We start from the raw sequence: 24,149 nt of genomic DNA, 5'->3' as shown, positions 1-24,149 counted from the left end.
AACTCTGGGACTGGTAGTCCTGAATACAGACACGAGCAGAAGCAATCCCTTTCAGGTGAGCCCGCCACCACTGGGAAGGAGGAGCTTTAAAGGAGTTAACATGAGGGGGCTTTTACAGCTTAAGGACTATGGCGTTTGACAAAGGCAGGAGCCGAAACCGGTTATGCCACAAGTTTCCTGATTAAATTAACTGCAAAGAGCCTTTGATGTCCCTTGGAGTCTTCTGTATGAAGGAGAGAGAGAATTGTATAATTAACGCGGATCCAGTAACGCGTTCAAGGGACACTTTCACTAAGTGGCTGTGCAACTATTGGAATTGTTTGATTTGTTGCCGAGGGGTCGGAGGATTGTACGGCCCGCCACATAAGCCTCGGAGGAACAGCAAGCAGCTAGGAACATCGGGCGCATACAGTGCAGAGTGATGCTGACACTGGGATTGAGCCGTCAGCTGTGATACCTCGGGGGAAGTGGTTGAAAGTTTGGGACTCGAGCAGCCACAATGAACATTAATTTAGTGAAACTCGATCACCCTGAAAATGTTTGCGAGCCCGTTGAACTCTGGGACTGGTAGTCCTGAATACAGACACGAGCAGAAGCAATCCCTTTCAGGTGAGCCCGCCACTACTGGGAAGGAGGAGCTTTAAAGGAGTTAACGTGAGGGGGCTTTCACAGCTTAAGGACTACGGCGTTGACGAAGGAATGAGCCGAAACCGGTTATGCCACAAGTTTCCTGATTAAATTAACTGCAAAGAGCCTTTGTTGTCCCTTGGAGTCTTCTGTATGAAGGAGAGAGAGAATTGTATATATATATAGATATAGATATATATAAATATGTATATATAAATATAAATAGATATTACCTACTGGCGGTCGTCAGCAGGTAGTTATAGTTAGGACTTGGTTACTTTAGGAAGACATTTTTTTGTTTTGCTTATAACTTTGGGCGTCGTTTGATAAATCTTCATGAAAAGTTCCAAACTAATTCTTGGTTCATATCATCTCCTATGTTGAAAGTTTGAGGGTGATTTATCAAGGGGGGGCTGACAAAAAAGGGGGGTCCCAAAACGTGTTTTCTTCATGTTAATTTCCATAGGAAACTTTTGACAAGGCTACAGGTTGACCGGGTGAACGGAATTACCCTACATTTGGCATGGAGAAGGGTATTGGTCTAGAAAGCACACTTTTGTTTATTTCGTTTAAATCTGTTCAATAGTTTTTGAGAAATATCGAAATTTACAGATATCGATCTTTGGAAATTCTACCATCTGATTGGCTGAGGTGTTACGAGCACGAGCTTTGTGCTTACTGGTAACGAGCGCTGCAAGCAGTTGCAGCAAGGAAGTGTTGGCCGCCATTTTGTGATTCCGTTGAAGCGAGTAAAGGAAAAAAAGGGTGAAAAAAGTAGGAAAGGAGGGTAGGAGCACTGTAAGCTCTGTCGGGGAGTGTGAAGCGAAGTAGTCACTACCGGTCTGAAAGTGTGGTGTAGCTCAGAGTGACATGGTGCTGAGATGATATGCTGCTACACTCGGGTATGAAACCGAGAGACTAAACCATGAGCTCATTGTTGTAAAGTGATGTGCGCTGGTCTTTGTAGCATAGGTGTGCAAGTATTGTTAGTACGCATTTATACCATACAGGGACTGGGAAGGGAACTACTGACCACTATCGTGGGTTTATACTATACCAGAAGAGGGAAGTAAAGTACTCACGCCTACCGGTGTGAAGACTCGGAAATCAAACTGAGCTGAGTGCTGTAAAGGGTTGGGCTCTGGGCACTGTAGTATACGTGTGCAAGTAGTGTTAGTAGGCGTTTATACTATACAGGGAGCGGGATGCGAACTACTGATCACTACCTTACGTTTATACTATACCAGAAGCGAAGTACTCACGCCCACCTGTGTGAAGACTCGGGGATCAAACCGAGCTGATTGCTGTAAAGTGATGGGTTCTGGGCGCTGTAGGTTACTAGCCGCTGTAGTATAACCTTGTAAATAGTGTTTGTGTGCGTTTACACTATACAGGGAGTGAGAAGTGAACTACTGACCCCTACTGTGCGTTTATACTATACCGGAAGCGAAGTACTACCACCTACCGGTGTGAAGACTTGAGGATAACACCGAGCTGATTGCTGTAAAGTGATGGGATCTGGCCACTGTAGGATACTAGCCGCTGTAGCATAACTGTAAGTAGTAGTATGCGATTATAGTATATAGGGAGTGGGTAGCGAACTACTTTCTCCTACTGGTCTGAAGACTCGGGGATTAAAGCATGAGCCTAAATCAGGAGCTCATTGCTGTAAAGTGATATGCTCTGGGCACTGTAGTATACCTGTGGAAGTAGTGTTAGTTTGTGTTTATATAATATATGGAGTGGGAAGCGAACTACTCACCCCTACCGGTCTGAAGACTCCAGGATGAAACCATGAGCTCCTTGCTGTAAAGTCATGTGCTCTGTGTATTATTCCAATGTAAGACATAGTAGAATGTTAGTATGTAATTCTACTAGAATGTAAGTATGTAATGTTAGAATGTAGGGTTGTCATGAGGGGAACCTTGGAGAGTTTGTACACAGTGCTGGAGAAGACGGTTGCCTTGCTGTCTGCTCCTATTGGTGGCTGTTTAAGGTGTCTTGTGTTCCTGCAATAAACCTACTTATCGGATCCACTGCTGTCTGCTTCTTCACTACATAAATTTGGCGACGAGCGGGAGAAGTTAAAAAGAAGGCAGCACTCACCAATACTTCAAAGTTGCCTGCGTTGTGCTGAAGACCCGTTTTCTTCGTGTAGCTGTTTCTACTCCTCCAAGGGTCATAGGCTCACTGAACTATGACATCCGACCTCTAGTAGGATTTAGATTTTTAGATTTTGCACTTCCTATGCCTCTTCACTACACTCTGGTCGCTGTACTATACCTGTGTAGGTTGTGTTAGTATGTATTTATACTAATTAATGCATCATGGTCCTATGGAGCGGGACCTCCCAGGCGCAGCTCATACAATGTCCCGGGGTGTACATCCGCGGGACATTTATGTTTGCTATTAGAGGTCGGGTGCATGGCTTCCACCCTGTGATAGCAAATCCTTGTTTGACTAGTTGAAGAGAGAGGAGGTAAACCTCGTATCGCCTTAATAGAGCAGATTCGGATGGTGGAAATGGAGAAAAAAAATGCGGGGTCTTACTCGTTGATTTAAATTAGGCTCCTGGTAGGTAATGTTCCGTGGCTAATCCTAATATTATATTGCGAGGTCTCTGTAGGACTGGGGATCTTAATGTCACATGTAAATTAGGCGTGGAAGGGCACAGAGACGTTTTGTAGCGTAAGGTATCGCCACCTTCTCGGGTATTGTTTACTAATTGTTCGGGGGGCTTTGAGGCCAACTGAAGTCTGGGGATCGACACCCTCCGGGGCTTTACTTAAATATGCAGGGTGGGCCTCGGCAGTCCCTGAAGTTGCCGTGGTGCTAGGCAGTGCCTGATTGGTTCTGTAATCACACAGGTAGTACTCATGATGTTGGGATCTGTTCGACACCTCCACCCCAGACCGAGACCTGGTGGAACGACTCCTTGGTGCCCGACATTGCCATAGCTATCCTGGACGGCTACAAGATCAACCACAGGGATCGCGCCAATGGAATCAGAGGAGGAATAGCCATCGTACCCAAGTCCACCCTCAAGGTCGCCACCCACGCAGACGACACCATCAACACCGCTGAACACCTGCACTTCCGGATCCACACGACCCCAATATTACCCTCAGAGGAACACTCATCTACAGACCACCTGGACCCCAAGCTCAATTCAGAGACTCCATCGCCGACCTCGCCAGCACCCACGCACTCGCCTCCCCGGATTATATCCTCCTTGGGGACCTGAATTTCCACCTTGAGAACAACAACGACGCCTACTGCGCCACCCTGACCGACAACCTCGCCAACCTCGGCCTCAGACAACTCGTCACTGCACCCACCCACACCGTTGGCCACACACTGGACCCCATCTTTTCCACAGGCACCCACGTCACCTTCGACCACACCACCGAACTCCGCTGGACTGACCACCGCTGCATCCATTTCATCTTCAACAAACCAAACACGCACCACTGCCCCCAACATCTGCCTCGACGTTGTTGGAGCAAAGTCCCCAAAGACCAGCTGATCACCACCATCGCCCAGAGCCCACCCACCCCACCAACCCAGACGCCGCAGCCCACAACCTCAGACAGTGGATCGACGACTGCGCCAACACCCTCGCCCCACTCAAGACCCCTCCAACAACCACAACAGCAAGAGAGCCACCTGGAGAAGATATGGCTCCATGAACGCACTTAAGACAACCAAGCAGCCCACAACGATGCCACTCGCAGACATCACACCTCATCAGAATAGCCAAGAGATCCTCCTTCAAAGACAGCCTGGAAAACAACGCTAACAACAGCAAAGAGGTCTTTAGAATCGTAAAGGAACTCTCCAACCCCAGCGACAACGCCAACGACATACCGCCCTCACAAGAACTGTGCAACTCACTAGCCATCTTTTTCCACCGCAAGATTGCTGACATCCATGACAGCTTTAACACCATGACTGACCTGACTACGCCAGACCCCACCTCCCCTGTGAACACCCCCAGTGCCAACCGCCTGACCTCCTGATCCAACATCTACGACAATGAAACACGCAAGGTCATGAACTCCATCCACTGAGGATCTCCGTCAGAACCATGCCCACACCACGTATTTAACAAAGCAGACGCTGCCATCACACCCCAACTACGGAAGGTCATCAACATCTCCTTCGAAACAGTGACATTCCAGGAAATCTGGAAACACGCCGAAATCAACGCCCTCCTCAAGAAGCCCAAGGTGGACCCCAAGGACCTCAAGAACTTCCGGCCCATCTCCTTGCTCCCGTTCCCTGCGAAGGTCATCTAGAAAATCGTCAACATGCAAGTGGCCCACCACCTGGAAGACAACAACATCTTGGACCCGTCCCTGTCCGGGTTCAGACAAATCCACAGCACTGAGACAGCCCTCATCGCTGCCACAGACGACATCAGGCGCCAACTAAACAACGGCGAAACTTCAGCCCTCATCCTCCTGGACCTGTCAGCCGCCTTCGACACTGTCTGCCATCGCAGTCTAAAGACATGCCTCCTAGAAGCTGGAATCCAAGAGAAGGCCCTTGACTGGACCACGTCCTTCCTCTCTTGCAGAACCCAGAGCGTCCGCCTCCCGCCCTACCGATCCGAGGCCACAGACATCATCTGCGGCATCCCCCAGGGCTCATCCCTCAGCCCGACACTGTTCAACGTCTACCTGGCCCCCCTCGCACAAGTGGCCCGCCAACACGACCTCAACATCATCTCCCACTATGCCGACGACACCCAGCTCATCCTCTCCCTCACAAAGGACCCGCACACCACCAAAACCAACCTCCATGAGGGAATGAAGGCCGTCGCCGACTGGATGAAGAACAGCCGTCTGAAGCTGAACTCGGACAAGACGGAGGTCCTCATCCTCAGACCCACTCCCTCAGCCTGGGATGACTCCTGGCAGCCGACCACACTGGGAACAGCACCGACACCCACCGGCCATGCACGCAACCTAGGATTCATCCTCGACTCCTCCCTCTCCATGTTTAAACAAGTCAACGCTGTCTGCTCCTCCTGCTACAATACCCTCCGCATGCTGCGCAGGATCTACAAGTGGATCTCGATCGAAACAAGAAGAACGATTACACAGGCCCTCGTCAGCAGCAGACTGGACTACGGCAACGCACTCTATGCAGGAATCCCAGCCAAACCCCTACGATGACTACAACGCCTCCAAAACGCCTCCGCCTGACTGATCGTCAATGTCCCCCGCTGCAGCCACATCACCCCCCACCTGAGAGACCTACACTGGCTCCCCGTCAACAAGAGGATCGCCTTCAAACTCCTCACCCACGCACACAAAGCAGTCCACAACGCCGGATCAGCCTACCTGAACAGCAGACTCAGCTTCTACACCCCCACCCACCATCTCTGCCAGTCTCACCCTCGCTGCTGTCCCCGCATCCAACGAACAACCTCCGGCAGGTCCTTCTCCTACCTCGTCGCCGAAACCTGGAACACCCTCCCTACCCACCTACAGCAGACCTAAGACCTACTCGCCTTCAGAAGACTCCTCAAGACCTAGCTCTTCGAGCAGTAGCGGCACGCCCTCCCTTCAGCCCCTTGAGACCCTCACGGGTAAGTAGCGTGCTTTACAAGTACTCTGATTGATTGATTGATCATTACACACGGCAACATCGATTGTTCAGAACTGCGCCCCCAGGCTAATGCACCCCACCCCTCCAGCAGCACCAAGCTCAATTGCAGCCCCAGTGCACCCAGGCCCCACTGCTCACCTGCTTTCATTGTTGTGTGTGCAAACACTACTGGCAGCAGTGTTCACAATTCAATTGTAGTATTGATTGCATGATGGTGTACACCTCATGAATCCCTTTGGAAACACAACGGGCAGTAGGATTCACAATTTAGAACCAGTGTTGATTGTCAGGATGGTGTACACCTCATGGATCCCTTTTTTTATTACACATTGTGATATACGAGGTGGATGTGGCCATATCACCTGAGGCAGTGTGGAAGAGCTGGGACATGTGGCGTTGTCGTTATCCTATTTATACGTATGCAAAGTGGGTCGGGCTTGCGTACTCCAGGCCAGCGTAGGAGTGTGAACAATTGTTCCGGGGATCTGGGCGTTGTTCAGTTCCTGCCTGGCCAGGAAGTGTAGTTATGTGTGTTTCTTCTGCAGTTTTGACATCGCAGAATGCGCAATTTATATTAATGTAGCATGTATCGAGAGGGCGGCAACTATCGCTAATGAGATGCTGTTCAAAAAGATTGAATGGCGAACATCCCATGTCATTGTCAAGATTGTGGATGTGTGCAGACATGCATGTCAATGGTGTGCAGTATTATTGAAAGTGTTGCTATCGTGAAGCGTACACATGTGAATGTGCTCGAATGGAGAGAGAATCAGCAGTGAGGCTACGTCATACACAGTGATAATGCTCATTACAGTCAAGCAATATATGTCAAACATGAATCTGAAAGTCTCACATATGACACACAACTATATTGGTAAAGCCTGACAACAGAGCGTACAGCAATACAAATCTACACATTACTGTTTGTGACATGTGATAGGATGTGCACTCTGCCCGTGGCTGATGTGACTCCTTAGAGCCACCAATACCCAGTCCAAAAGGCATCACAATAATATGCACACACACACACACCAGGGCATCGTGTGACACACATTTGTTTTTTATTGTAACGTTTGAGATGCATGGCCATCATTCGTAGTTGGCTTAATGTACAGACCATGAACATTGATCAAGATGATGGTTGCATGTTCTGTGTAGTATAAGATATGTGTACACATAAAAAATAACTTTTCAAAAAAGCTGTTTAAGGTGAAGTGATGTCTCTCATCAAACTCTGTAGAGAGAATCACTAAAATATGTGGGGTTGTCCAACTGTTACAATGGGAAATGTTATGAAGTAATCAAATGCTTGTTTTTAAGGAAACATGGCAATCACGCACAGAGTGTGCAAGGAGGCCGCACCCGACGCGATTTTGAGAAAATATATTTATCATAATATAAGTTTATTACAGTTAGAAATATATAAATGTTTAAAATATTTTAGATTATCGCTCGCTCTCATATACACTTTAAAGTTATTTAGATATAGTTTTGAGACTTAAAACAAAATGAGAGAATGGCATACACGGTGCAACACCATATGTCTATGACGAACACAGGGCCAGGCGGCGTGCACTCGTCGCATACACAACGCACAGCGGGCGCGACCCCATACGTACATGACATAATTAGTGGCTTGGTACTGCGTACCTGTCGGATACCAAAGTAGCAGCTGGGGTGACTTCATGCGTATATGACGTTCCACGGGACGCGGTGTCACAAACTCGTCGAATACGAAATATGCATCATTTACGAGTTTAGCAATATGGTGGATCGGATTTGCGTCGTGATGGAGCTTGGTACGCTACTGGTATGGGAGTGCAGTTTTCTCAACAACAAAAAAATAAATTTTTTGGGGGGGGGGAAGATATAAAACAATATATCATTTTTAAAAATAAAAAAAAGTAGTTTAATAGAGTTCTAAATATCTAAAAATATAATAGAACAAATATATGTTTTATCAACATTAAAACATGAAATTAACCTTTGAAATTCACTGAAAAAACCATAGGTTTTACATTTATATATTCGAACAGTCACATATACTGCCTTAAAACATATGTAGTTCCTTACACATATACCACTGAGACATTCATTCACTCACCAACACACCCATACACACACTAACTCACCCATACAGCCCTTCCTAGATGGACTTTTGAATCCATACAATCAGTGAATCACCCACTCACACATCTATGCACCGTCACACACCCTGCCACCCACCCACGCAGACACTCAGGCACCCATACAGATACTCAGACAACATATCAATAACCCATATAGACACTCATCTAGCTACTCACCAACCCATGCAGCGGCTTACACACCAACTGAGAGACTAATACAGACTTTCACACAGTTTAGTCACTAACCCAAGCATTCAGTAAGACACTTTTAATCACTCACTTATACAGTCAGTCACGCACCTACTAAATAATCCATTCAGGCACTTGTAAATCCACTCATGCTTCAAAACACCTTGGCATAGCTATATATAAAAAATATTTAAACTTTCCAGAAACACACATTCACTGAATGATGTCATCAGTTATGTAATCAGTGATGTAATTTGAGATGTCATCAGTGATGTCATCAGTGATGTCACTGACCATGTCATGAGTGATGTAATATGTGATGTCATCACCAGTGCATTGCGGGCGCGCAAGTTATAGTTAGCTCAACTAACTATAACAGGCGAATTTCTCTGGTTTTATATGAGTCAAATGTTCAACTAACTATAACGTCCCTGAAACCTATGTTTATTTTAGTGAATATATATATTTTGAATGAATAATAAATTAGCGTCAGGGGCCTTTAAAAACATGTTTCAGCCTGTGATGACTCGGGGGCACCACCAAGCATTTTTCTAATGTTGTGCGGGGCTTCAGGGAGTGCAACAGCCCTCAGCAACATTAGAAAAAAACAGTAAGTCTCCAGGGTCATAAAATTCATGACTCCACAATAGCTTACCCTTTCATTTGTACTCCTGGCTGGAGCTCTATGTTGTTCATCTGGAGTGCAAAATCCCTTGTCGTAGGCCTGAATGTTGTTTAAAAAAAAGACTCACAGACATGCTGATTATTTGTTTAATAAAACTTGATTAAACTTTTTTAGATAATCAATTTTATTAAACTGCATTGTGTGAATTAATGACATATACGTTTGATTACAATCATTTGTCACTTTTGGACAAAGAAAACTTTGTATCTGTTTCCTAAAAAAACAAGTGGAAAAACAGTATGAAGGGGTAGGGATTGGTGGAGGGGTGCCCTGACCCCCCGTGTATAGTGGGGGTCTCATAGGGATGCTCCCTGAGGCTGAATTTTAAAGGAAGTTTTTTGATAGTGTTGTGGATCGGCAGTACCTCAGCGTCACCCAGCATGGTACATCTGTTTCTTCCTGGAAGTACTGCAAATACCAAAAATCGATATACAGTTGCACATATATATGTATATATGTATACAGCCTCCATGCCCAGACACATACACACACCCACGTTCCTACAGCAAGACATACAAAGAAAAACAAACACTCACACTAACCTATATACACACACCCAAAACGCACACACACACTGATAGATACAAAGAGAGAGTAGTGCTGAATTAGAGCCGGTGGATGCTGTTTGAGGCCACCAGCACTCTTTTTTCGGGTCAGCACTCAATTTTCCCCATCAGACAGTTTCTGAGAGTAAGACAGGCAAAACACACAAAATGAAAAGAAGGAGGAAGACAAATACAGGAAACCGTCACAGGGAAGAAAACAGAAACCTACACGAGTAATATAAATGGGGGAGAGTTTCTTGTAGTGGATTTAAGTGGCATGAGGTGGATTCAAGACCCCATTGGTTGCGCTGACATTTAATATCACCAGCTGCAGGTTTCTGAACAGTTTTCGGTACAGGCAGTTATTCCTTTAGAAATGAACCACTGTGTGTGTCTCATACACTTTCACATGAAACACGTGGTAAGAGACACACATAGTCAACCATCCACAAACAACTGCATGTACACAAACAGACACACATGCACCCACATACCCACATACACACACTCACACTCCAGGAGACACACTCTCATACCTCCAGACACAGAAAACACCCTTTCACACACACGTACAAACACCCAGATACACATAAACAATGAGACACATATCCACTGTCACAGATACACCCCCACACAAAGAGACACACACTCACATTAACACATACTTACACTCCCGGATACAGAAACACACACACACACACACACACGCATACACACTTCAACATAAACACATGCATAACCTGACACATAGCCAGATAGATACACTCACACAACAATGTATTGCCAAATACACAAACTTCTGAAACTTACACATACTAAAAACCCATATACACCCTCGTACATATCACACATTTATTTATTTTTGTTTTTAGTGTTTTCAATAGCGCAAACATGACCCTGCACAGGGTATCAGAGCGCTTTACAGTAGAATTTAAACAACACTCCTACCTTTACATATTACTAGACATTGGTGGTTGCGGTATTTGCAATTCGTAAGGGCTAACAACAACCAAAAAGTTCACAGAGAGATTACCATAAAGTCTTTAGAACTTTCAAAAAACAATGGGATAAAAACGATTATAACAGTCCAACATTGCACAGTGAGCTGCTTGTGTGAAAATTCTTCCAGCCAGGGAGAATGAAATAAATAAAGTACAGTTTTAAGGAATTAAGGGAGAAATTTCCTCATATAAAACGATTTTGCTTCCTTTTTGAATTTTGCGATGGTTGGAATTCTCCTCAAGTCTGGGAGGAGGGTGTTCCAAATTCTCGGTGCGGCCCCTGAGAATGCTCGTCATAAGTTCTTTTCTTACGAAAGCGCGCCAGTTTCAGTAGTGGATCAGCTTTGCTCATGGAGGAACGTGACCCTCCTGACAGCGTGAGTTTCTGGGCGAGGTAGACTGGAGATTTGTTGTGTATTGCTTTGTGGGTGAAGCATGCCAGCTTGAACTGGATTCGTGCTTCGAAAGGAAGCCAGTTGAGAGCTTTAAAGTGGGGTTAGATATGGTCGACTATTTTGGATCCCGCTATGAGTCTTGTGCCTGCATTAAGACATGCTTTCAACAGGGCTGTTGAAATCTTTGGGAGCCCAGCTAAGGTTTTGCAACCATATTCAATCCTTGAAATGACCAATGCCTGAACTTCTGTCTTGAGGTCTGCTTTATTTAAAAAAGGTTTTAGTTTTTGTAAGTAACTTAAGTGGAACCTTTTGCCATTGTGTTGATATGTGCAGACATATTAAGGTTTTTGTCCAGAATGATACTCAGAGATTTAGTTGACTCCCCAATCTTCGGAGTGCACTTTAGTGCAGTGATGAGGTTGGACCATTCTGCAATCAATGTTTTGCTTTTTTAGGAGTAGTCAGAAGGAATTCTGTTGTTTGAGGATTTAGTTTTAGGTGGTTCTTGGTTAGCCATAGAAGTGCTCTTGTTAGAGCTAGGTTCATTCATCAGTCGACGCACCCTTGATGTACAGCTGAGTGTCATCAGCATACAGATGGAAAGCAATGTTAGCTTTTTGAAGTATTTGCATAAGAGGTTATACGTATAGATTGAAGAATGATAGAGATAGCGTTGAACCTTGTGGAACTCCTATAGTATTGTCGGTTGCACTTGAAAGGGTTTGGTTGACAATTACTTTTTCAATCTATTCTCCAGAAAGGAGCTGAACCAGGATAGCACTGTTCCCTCAAATCCCATCCTGTTTTTCAGTCGATCGTGTATAAAGGCATGGTTCACCGTGTCGAAAGCTGACAACAGGTCCAGTAAGATTAGGAGGCATGTTTCATTCTGGTTAAGAGCCAGTAAAGCGTCATCTACTATGTGCAGAATCGCAGTTTATGTACTGTGGTTTGGGCAGAAACCAGATTGGCAATCGTTTAGAAGCTTGAAATCAGAGATGTGTAGGCTCAATTGTCGTTGGACACATTTTTCCAGAGTTTTGGCAAGCGCAATCTATTACCTTCAAGGGTGTCAAGGCACTGGGGGCAGTTAGGAAGATTAAGCGAGCTATTGCCTAGAGTCACCTGGTGATGGACGAACCTGCTGCCAGCGCCGGGGATTGAACCGCGAGCCCCTGTGCTCCAGAGTCAGCTGCCCTGGTCGCCACACCTCTTCGTACACATAAACACACACATCAACAAACATCCAATGACAGCCACATGTGTCACACATCTACACATACACCCAACCTCTCTGGCTCACCTCCTTCCCCTTACACACACCTATAATTGCACCCAAAAGAAAATATTCACACCTACGCACATAAAGGAACATACTCAGAACACTTACACAGACATACCCAACACTGACAAACAAACAAGCATACACCACATACACATAAATCTACCTTTACATCAACATTCCAGCATCCATAACTACACAGCTTTGTCCACAGCCATACATACATACTCATACATGTACAACAAATAATTAACACTTATAGACAGTCACATACTATGTATCACCCACAAACACAAACAACCTCAAATAGACGTTGATTTGTCACAAACACACACACACATACCTTACTTATACACACAGACAGACATCTCAGACCTGCAAACACAAAGACATCCCCACACATATACAGAAACACAATAATTAGGAGACACACTCAACACCACACACAAACAGCCTTACACACATACACACACAAACACAGACCTGCTCACCCGCACACACCCAGCCATATAGACACACACCCACAACATGTAGACATAGCAACATACTCACTTACACGCACATGCACATATCCTCACACTCAAAACACACATATACCCATATCTATACACAAACACCAATGTCCACACGTGCACAGCTACACACTCTTGGAGAAACACATAAAACTATGCACATTATTGCGCACAATTCACCTCTCATAGTCATACACTGCCAGAGTCCTACACACACACTGATAGATTTATACACACATACATCCAGACCCTCACCTGCATCTTCATATACTCCATCCCACAAAGACACATATAGGCACATACGTCAGTGCAAGAGACTTACCTTTTAGCTTTAAGAACAGACTGCTCTAGCAGACTATTGTTAAACATAAGTACATTACAAAGCATGCGACAAATAACACAGAATCTTTCTATTTTTTAACCAGATGAGGTGATTCTTAAAAGAACCATCTCTTTTGGGGGGTTTCGGGAGCCTTGAGTTTTTTTATTTTTGATCTTTTTGGCGATTTTAACTCCAACGAAAAACAGGGAAATGTAACCAGGATTTGTAGATGTTACAAAAAAATAGTTTTGCGGCTGGCACTTATGCTGCTGGATCATTTTCTTTCTGTCTGACACCAAGAACCCAATAGTGGAGCATGGATCACAAAATGTGGTCATGTAACCATACTCTTGGATAAGGTCATTTGGCTTACTCAGTTACTGGATCTGCACAGTGTCTCCAGGTACCAATGAGGGTTCAGCAGATGATGTTGAGGCTTGCAGGTCATTGGCCTGCTGCCGGCACAGCTCTGCACTAGCAATGTGGTGGGGTGGATGACTCTGAGGTGTTTAAACATTGTAGATGTTCTGAAATAATATTGATTCACATTTCCTCAGCTCAATTTTTTCTGTTATAAGTAGCATGTCTCATGTGTCACATTCCCCCAGCTTCTCCAGCACATGGCATGAGTGAGAGAAGCAATAGTGGAGATATATTTTAGAGAAAGGGTGCAGGAAAGAGGAGAGTTAGGACAGAAAAAGACCAATAATAGTTATGAAGAGGCAGAAAAGTAAGACTAGTGATAAAGGAGGGGAATTTGGCATGGGGAGCTATAAGGAATGGGAGGTGAGAGAAAGTATTGCCATTGAAGAGGGATGAGACTGTGACAGGCAGAGCGGCTATCTACTTATCTGAAGCCCAGCTGATGCGAGAGCCGAAGGAAGCCGCCCCTCCCTTTGACACACAGGTAAAGAAGCTGCCTTTTCTCATGCCAAGAAATCCAGCTCCGGTGTTTCCAGTCACCCTTGCGGGTTACTGGGAGATCGAGTCCTGAGAACGAGATACACGACCTCCTTCATTCTATAACCAAGGTACCAAGCTGATTAAAACCTTAAAGAGAATTCTTGATTACGATTCTTGGCAAAAACCCAACTTAACTTAAAACTGCAACTTACTTACTCCTTCCCACGTATTAGGCTTAGGTCAGGTACACCGGGGTAGGCGTATCTTAGAAACACCAGTTGAGTTTGTTAGTCAATGTTAATATGTATGTAAATATTTTATCCGTTTTAAAGTATCGTATGGCTAAGAAACCATATCAATGCTTTTACAGTATTATTTCATAATACTCCTTTTACTGTATACACTTTACTTCATGATAAGTATTGCAATTGTGGCAATTCATTTCTCTTGCATGAGAAAGAAGACTGCTCAATAAAATAACACCTTTTATTGAAAACGAGGTCTTTCTATTTCTCTGCACTCTGGTGAAATTAAGCATGCACGATTGACTGAGTGAAATAGCTGTCTATTGTTTTCACACGACTCTTGAGATATACTCCTTATTCTGGGGGAGCAAAGTTGTCATGTTATATGGTTGTCAGAAGCTAATCCCTTCTTGTCTAAATCAGGGAAGTTAACCCCTCCCTATTCATTCGAGAAAGTTTCTAGTGACCTCTGAGCTAGCTGGCAAAACTAATTAAGTCTAAAATAGTCAGTAGAGACCTAGATGACCTCAGTCCTACGCCTACACTGCTGTTTATGTTATTCCAATGCGCAGAGCCTATTGGGAATATAGGAACTACACTACACTATTCTCTGCTCCTGCAGCCCGCCGACACATCTTTGACAGCCGCCCTCGCAGGAGATCAATTCCCGCAGGGTCGCGCTGTTTGGCCGCCATCTTGGGTTAAGAGGATGAGCAGGCGAGCGGTGCAGCGCTCGGCCCCTCACGACCTCAGCCCATAAAAATCATTGTGCTGCTACCCATTACTGTTTGGATGTCACGAGCCGGCCAGTGGAACCTAGCCACTCGCCTGACTCGCGCTTGACTCGCGCTGCTCTCCGCGCCCTCGCGCTCAATTTAATTCACTTTTAAAACTTTTTAACTGTTTCTTGTATGTGCCTAACCTTTTTGTTGTGCAGGTTGCCACCACTGCGTGCCGAGCGTAACTATTCTCTGCTCCTGCAGCCCGCCGACACATCTTTGACAGCCGCCCTCGCAGGAGATCAATTCCCGCAGGGTCGCGCTGTTTGGCCGCCATCTTGGGTGAGGAGGGTGAGCAGGCGAGCGGTGCAGCACTCGGCCCCTCATGACCTCAGCCCATAAAATGGTGCCCCCTTACAGGGAGTGCAGCGGACGGGCGCAGCGGGCACGCCGTCAGCGCGCCGAAGTCGCGCCTAAGTCCAGCCCGTCTGCGCCCGTCCGCAGTCGGACGGGCCCAGGGGCTAGGGATGCTGCCACCTCAATATCCTACTCTTCCTCCGCTCTTATGTGCCTACAAGCCTCTGCCAGCCCTCTCTCTTCCGACACCTGGACTCTGATCACGTCACTTGGCATAGCAGGCACCTCCCTCCCCCAGCTTGAGCCGGCGCTATCACTCATCGGCCCCGCCCCCACCGAGTCGCAGATCCGGGTACTATATCTAAACACTCGCTCTTTGGTCAGGCACCAAGCCGATATTTTCCATCTACTTATGACTGAAAGCCCGGACATCCTATTACTATCTGAGACCTGGCTTACTAAAAATTCACTTCCCGACATCTTGGCTGCGCTACCCCCATACTATTTTCTGTTGAATACTAACCGATCGGGGGGTCGCTCCGGGGGAGGGGTGGCGGCGGTAATACGCAAGGATCCTAAGATTATTGCCTCCGCGGCCATGACTCTCCCTGAAGTGGACAACCTGGTCCTTAGTCTTGGGACCGAGGTGGGTGCAGTCACCCTTATGGTACTTTATCGCCCCCCCCCTACCCTATGTCGTCCTTCCCCTCATCTTTTATCGACCAGTTGACCAACATTGCCACCTCCTCCCCCCGTATCGTCATCATCGGTGACTCTAACTACTGGTTCCAGCATGAGGACGCCGGCCCGCATGCTTCCGAACTGTTCGAGGGTCTTTCGAGCCTGAACTTCATTCAACTAGTCAGGTCCGCCACTCATTGTGGCAGCCATATCCTCGATCATATTTGGACCCATGGGGTCAAGTCCTCTTGCCCACTAATAACACCCTGTGTGTGGTCTGATCATTTTTTGATCGACACCACAATCTCGGCGGTTGGCCAGATCAGGATCCCCCCGCGGGAGGGTGGCATTGCCCGTAAGTGGAGGGATGTCGATTCCCCTAAATTGCTGTCCCACCTGTCCCAAACCCGCCCCTTGCTTCCCAATGACATCGGTACCAATGAGCTCTATGGGCATGTGGCTGACTGGCTCACGACAGCCAGCGACATATTCGCCCCCTAACCAAGTTCCCCCGATCCCGACACAGCAACTCCCATAAATGGTTTACTCCCCATCTTAAAACCCTCCATTTGGAACTCCGTCAACTCGAGCGCAAGTGGAGGAGAGACTACTGCTCTTTAAGTAGAGATGCTTATGTGGCCGCTGGCAACAGGTATAAACTTGCCATCTCCGCAGCCAAAAAAGCCTATGCTTCAGGAAAAATCCTATCAGCCCCCTGTAAGTCCAAAGAAATTTTTAAAGTCCTCAACAAATTTACCTCCGATCCCAGGATGCTCCCGACTCAGGCCCCCACACAGGAAGCGTGCAACACTCTTAGCACTTTTTTTATTCAGAAAATTGTATTGATCAAGGACACCATCCCAGTCACTCCCCCTGGCGCTGGATCTGTCTCCCCCCCCACAATACCTCTTCGCTCACACAATTCCCTCTTCTAGATCCTACATCTCTGGCCACTCTGGCCTCTCGCACTAAGTCTGGATCCCCAGACGATTGCTGTCCCCCTTCCATACTCCGGGACATCTGCCATTCTCTACCCGACTGCATCCTCCCCCTGCGAAACTCTTCTCTTTCTTCCGGCACGGTGCCTAGCTCCTTCAAGGAGGCCGTGCTAGTGCCTCTTCTGAAGAAACCTGGGGCTGACCCCGCCGTCCCGGCGAACTACCGCCCCATCTCCCTCTTGCCCTTCTTTTCTAAAATCCTGGAAGCCCACGTCACCGCCTGTCTCTCACAGTTTATCGAGAGCTCCAACTTTCTCGAGGCTAACCAGGCCGGCTTTAGACCCGGCCACTCTACGGAGACAGTGATCTTGGCCGTGCTGGACGCCCTGAGAGACGGCGTCGACAAGGGTACCCCCCAGGCCCTGGTACTATTAGACCTGTCAGCCGCCTTCGACACGGTGGATCATAACATCCTTCTCCACCGTGTCGAGCAGGCTGGCATCCAAGGCCTGGCGCTGGCTTGGGTCAAATCCTTCTTGACCGGGAGGTCTCAGACCCTTAGCCTGGGCACTTTCAGGGCTCCTAAAGAGCACTCGCCCTGTGGGGTTCCCCAGGGCTGCTCCTTATCCCCTCATCTCTTCAACCTCTATCTTCGACCCCTTCTTTTTTCTCTGAGGCATTGGGACGTAACCGTTTTCAACTATGCAGACGACCTGCAACTCATCTTTTCTCTCATATCCCCTCCCGCTATTCCCAACTTCCAGGCAGCCATGTCCCACATCCTCCAGTGGATGGGCCAGAACCAGCTAAAACTGAACCCCGGTAAGACGGAGCTCCTCCTTCCCGGTAGGAGCGCCACCTTGTGGGGGCCGCACTTCTGGTCGGCGGAACTTGGCCCCTCTCCCATCCCCGTGGCCTCGGTGAAGAGTCTGGGGGTCACCATTGACCCCGGTCTATCCCTTGGGCCTCAGCTGGGGATGGTGGTCTCTTCCTGCATTTACCAGCTACGCAGGATCAGGAAAGTGGCTTACCTCCTTACACCTGACACCCTCCTGCAAGTCATCATGGCCCTCGTTCTTTCCCGCTTAGATTTTTCGAACGCTATCTATCACGGTCTGCCTAAAACATCTTTGGCCAGACTGCAAGCTGTTCAAAATCAAGCGGCGAGACTGGCCCTTGGGATCTCGAAGTGGCAATCCGCCAGGCCCCTCCTTTCCAAACTGCACTGGCTCCCTGTCACTTCGAGGGCGGCCTTTAAGATCGGCTGCCTCACCTTCAAGGCGCTAGCTGGGCCCTGTCCCGCCTTCCTGAAATCTCTCATCAGGCCCTACTGCCCATCCCGGAACCTGAGATCCTCCCATCTTCACTTCTTGCTCATCCCCTCTTTTAAACTCTGCAGATCTGGAGGCCGGAGATTTGCATATCTGGCCCCCAAACTTTGGAACTCCTTCCCTCTTTCTCTTAAAACCTCCAACCCTCTGATTCTTTTTCGTAAATCCTTAAAAACCTGGCTCATCCCCCAATCTAACTAAGTCCCCCTGTCCCCTCTGCATCCAACCAGCGCCAGGAAACCCTCGGTGTCAGTGCGCTCTATAAGCACCCCTTACAATACAATACAATACAATACAATACAATACAATACAATACAATACAATACAATACAATACAGCGGTGACAGAATTGTGACATGTCTGACTTTGACTACCTGCACGACCAGCATATCGGGCACTAGCCTATCACAGCGTGTCCATAGCCAACTATATGCTTGCCTGTCTTCCATCTGTGCACCCCTCCAACCTCAGGCTGTCACAATATGATATTAGTTGCTGGCTTTGCTCGTGTTTTAGTTTTTAGAGCCATCGTCGCTCGGCTCTCCCATAGGTCTTTTTGTAAATATTCTGGCTTGCCTACCTCTACCAAAAGCAAACAAAGCTTGGATCAGTCACCTGCATACCTTATACCAGGTTTCTCCAAAGTCAGTCCTGCATGACTGGATCCATGCCAGATTTTTACCATATCCCTATTAAGATAAATGCAGTTATCTTAAAAATCTGGGGCCTCATTTATGAAAAGTGACGCATTGCTGCGTGAAAACAGCGATGGGTCACTTTTCACTGCGCACTCCTTGTGACACCAATGATGCGTCATATTTAATGTATGACGCATCATGTCGCAAGGACTTACAGATACGTCAGTATTTCTGACGTATCTGTAAGCGCAAAAGTAACGCATTGCTGGAGTGTGTCACAAAAGTGACGCATCTCCAGCAATGCGTCCTTTCGCATGGGGAAAGCCCCATGTGAAAGGGCTTGCGTCAGTCATACGCCTGCTGTGAGGCAGGCGCAAGATTTTGACGCAACCGCATCCTAAAAGTGACGCAGTGAAATCTCATAGATTTCACTGCGTCACTATTACGAGGCTTTTTGCGGGGGAACGCCCCCTCTGCATACATTATACCTGACGCAGGTATAATGTGGCGCAGGGGTTTAAAAAGTGACGCATCTACCTAGATGCGTCACTTTTTAAATATGGCGCAACAAGGCGCATGTTTTACGCCGCAGATGCGTCACAAAAAGTGACGCATCCGCAGCGCAAAACTGACGCAAGGCCTCATAAATGAGGCCCCTGGCTTGGATCCGGCCCACCAGGACCGACTGTGGAGAACCCTGCTTTAAACTGATAGAGCAGGGGCGAAAAGGAGGGGCTGGAAGTGGAATATTGGAGGAGTATCACAGAAAGTTGTAATGATTTCTGAGAGCAAAACGGAGTTCGAATGTACGGATGGCAACCAGGGAGAGGAGCTGGCTTCTGCCACTGACCACTCTCCTTTAATCGGCAGAGGCACTAAGGCAGGGCTGTAGGCACCAGCTAATGGTGGCCATTGGCACATATTTTAAAAGTTATTTTTATAATTATGTGTAATAATATCTAAATTATTTGACTTTCCTATACAGCGCTCTTCTATTAAGAAATGTGCTTTAGTGCCCTGACAGAATAAGAACGCAATCAGAAACGTTTGAGATCCTTGGACTGAAAGCCGCACACACTGGAGCATCTTTAACTTGCACACAAGCATGCATATGACATAACATCAATAACATGAATTTGATAGGATGCACATGTAAAAATTAGAACATAAGAGTCCAAACCTTGAAAAAGCAATCCTTTCATTCGCCACTCTGCGCCAATGCACGTCAATTATGAAAGAATATTTACAAATACACATTTTTTTCAATGTATCTTTTGACTCGTTTGAGCGCCACTGCTGCATTACTGACACACAAAAGCCAACAGACATGAATGTCGTGTTTGTAGATGAACGGGTAGATTGAATACAATCTGGGGAGCTGGCTGGAACACATCAGGATTCATCATACGCCTTACATTTGAGGACACACTGTACTCGTTTCAGCTATTTTGGAATATTATGGTGCAAAACAAGAAGGACATAATGGAATAATATATATTCCTATTTTTTTTAAAAAAATATTACCCATAACTGGATTAGCTGAATTGCCCAGGCTCTGCATTTGCACAATTACTACATATTTCTCTATGACCCTTGGATTAAAATTCAATTTTGCATCCTGTGCTTATAGTTCACAGATCAGGCAAAGTTTCTATGTCTACCATGACATCTCCTCCTGTGATGAAGGAACGACCTTGCATATTGCCAGCGATATTTAGTCCCCCACTGATTTTTAGGTCTTGTTCACTGATGTCCGGGTTCAAGGTATGATAGCATGGCTGCTACACAAAATGAATACTTTAAACGTGTATGAGATCAGATCAGAATACTTTATTTCGCCTCTAAGAGAGTCATAGAAGGTTGTACAAACACAATTTAATTTGAAAACAGCACATCCACATACACAAAATGCACAGGTTTTAAAATATTCAGTATCCACTACTGATCTTAAAAGCGGTAAAAAGGTCATTTAAAATACAAAATATGATCTCTACTGTTCCTAGGGAGAGTAAAAACTCTTTTGCCAATTTGTAATTCATAATCCCTGCAGAAAATAATAAAGGAGGAATCTAAAGGTAAAATCTACAAAACAGAATCAAATGCAAAGGGGCAGATTTACAATAACTGGCGCATCCCCAGGGATACGCCAGTTATTGTGCGCCGCAGCTCCGCCAGCCATGGTGCTCCGCATTTACAATGCGGCGCACCATGGGGCAAAAATGGCACAGATGCGTGACGCATCTGTGCCGTAAAGGTGACGCATTGCTGGAGTTGCGTCGCAAGCGCGACGCAGCTCCAGCAAGGCTCGGGGGTGCCCTATCTGTCTAATGCTGCGTCAAGCCTTACGCCTGCTTCAAACAGGCGCAGGGTTTTGACGCAGCATTGGCCTTAAAGTGACTGAGTGAAATCTTGTAGATTTCGCTCAGCCACTTTTGCGAGGCGCACCTGCCCCGGAACGCCCACCCTGCGCCGGAACGCCCACATGTGGCGCAGGGCTTTACAGCGTGACGCATCTGCCTAGATGCGTCACGTTGTAAATGGGTCGCAGGGATGCGCCACGTTTACGCCACCGTTGCGTGACGCAAACGTGGCGCAAGTCCAACATAAATCTGCCCCAAAGTGCTTTGAGGTGAACAATTGTCACACGGACAAACAGGGAGTGAGGCAAACCATGTGCCTTGGATAGGGTAAGCGGGAAATAAACGCAACCTCGTCAACAAAAATGTCCTTTATTCGTTTAAGTCAATTTGGGAGTACAGGGCAGGCTCTCTCTGTGGTTGTGAGAGGCACTCTGGCTGACCAGTCACACTACTTATAAGGCCAGGCCCTAACATAGCTTTGATAAAAAAGTGACTTTATAGTGACTGATGAAACATTTTTTAATATATTGAGGTTTGAATAATACTCTGGGACACCCATTTAAGCAAGACTCTTTTTAACATACCTAAGCCAGGGTATGTCTAAGCTATTATCCAGCTTCATACAATCTGCCAGTATTATTCTGCAGAGGACAGTCTCTGGATTCTTACAGGTTTTTAACTGGGGCAACACTGGTTGAATTGCTATGTAGTCTTTCAAATAACTCATACCAACTTCCTCGTGACAGAAAGAAACAGGCCTCAAAGGTTACTACAAAAAAGTATTTTACTCTTCTAGACACAGAAGATCTCCTTAATTGGTTTATGACGAAATCTTTTAGCAAATCTAAAATTAGCATCAATAGATTTTTTAAATTGAAATTGCATAATTATAATATTTAAAACATGTTTCCAATTAAAATCATCATCAAATGGTACCCCCAGATAGGTAAAATATGGGACCTTCTCAATTTCTTCGCCCCAGTGAAACTTTTCTTGTTGTGACTTTTTTTGGGCCACATTTCATAATGAAAGATTTTGTGTGATTTACTTTTAGCCATAGATTGTTCATAAAATCATTAAATGAATCTAACAACACTTATAGGCCATTTGCTGTCCTGGCTATCAGGACAGCATCATCAGCATACAGGAGAACAGGGATTTGGCACGTATAACACTTTGGAATATCTTTTCCCACCTTACATAGTTGGTTTCCCAGCCCATTAATGTATAGTAAAAAGAGGAATGTGGCCAGGATACAGCCCTGTCTTACCCCAATATTTGAAGGGAATCCTTTGCTCAAGTCTCCCTGATTGTTATAATGTACTGAGGCTGAAGTATATTCATGAAGCCTACTAAGCAAAGTGACAATTGCTCCATCAATCCCCATTTTTAACATTATGGACCATAATTGGCTGTGATTCACTGCGTCAAAGGCAAAGGTTAGGTCTAAAAATGCTGTTACACAGCCATGTTGTGCTTTAGTGTACTCTAGAACAATTAGAACCAGATTTAAAGACTGTTCTACAGCTCCAAGTCCTGGATGGAAACCAAATTGGTAAATTGAAAGCGTCACATGTTCCAGTGCCCAAAGTTCTAATTTGGCCAAAATTACCCTTCTCAATATTTTAACCAAACTATTGAACATCGAAATTGGGTGATAACAGTAGGGTTTGGTTTTATCCCCCTTATTAAAAATTGGCACCATAATGGCTTTTTGCAGCTTGTGAGACATTTGTAATCAATGGGGCCCAGAAGTCTGGTAAATACTTATATGGATCCACAAGAATTCTATCCGGTCGCGGGGACGCTCTGCGGATTTGAAAGCTTTCCTTGCTGGGACTGACCTGCTTGCAATCCTACAGCTCGCGGAACCCGCTTCGCGGGTCCCGCATCGCGTTGGTGTAACTGCTGCTGTTCTAAAGGTTTGGAGGGTCCTTGGAGGGAAAACCTTGACTGGGGCTGCGAGCGAGTGCGTGCGCTCACGGAGGGACTCCATATCCCAGGAGCGCACGCCAGCACAAAGGAGCAACACCTGGGCCGCTCTCCCCGACCCCTCCCACCCTTCCACCGATTATCATCAAAAGGGCACTTTCCAGAGCAGAAAGCGGGACGCTCTGCGGATTTGAAAGCTTTCCTTGCTGGGACTGACCTGCTTGCAATCCTACAGCTCGCGGAACCCGCTTCGCGGGTCCCGCATCGCGTTGGTGTAACTGCTGCTGTTCTAAAGGTTTGGAGGGTCCTTGGAGGGAAAACCTTGACTGGGGCTGCGAGCGAGTGCGTGCGCTCACGGAGGGACTCCATATCCCAGGAGCGCACGCCAGCACAACGGAGCAACACCTGGGCCGCTCTCCCGGACCCCTCCCACCCTTCCACCGATTATCATCAAAAGGGCACTTTCCAGAGCAGAAAGCGGGACGCTCTGCGGATTTGAAAGCTTTCCTTGCTGGGACTGACCTGCTTGCAATCCTACAGCTCGCGGAACCCGCTTCGCGGGTCCCGCATCGCGTTGGTGTAACTGCTGCTGTTCTAAAGGTTTGGAGGGTCCTTGGAGGGAAGACCTTGACTGGGGCTGCGAGCGAGTGCGTGCGCTCACGGAGGGACTCCATATCCCAGGAGCGCACGCCAGCACAAAGGAGCAACACCTGGGCCGCTCTCCCCGACCCCTCCCACC

The sequence above is a fragment of the Lissotriton vulgaris genome, chromosome 3_1 (genome assembly GCF_964263255.1).
Source record: "Lissotriton vulgaris chromosome 3_1, aLisVul1.2, whole genome shotgun sequence".
Taxonomy (NCBI): domain Eukaryota; kingdom Metazoa; phylum Chordata; class Amphibia; order Caudata; family Salamandridae; genus Lissotriton; species Lissotriton vulgaris.
The sequence above is the reverse complement of the archived record's forward strand: the minus strand, read 5'-3'. Positions refer to the sequence as shown.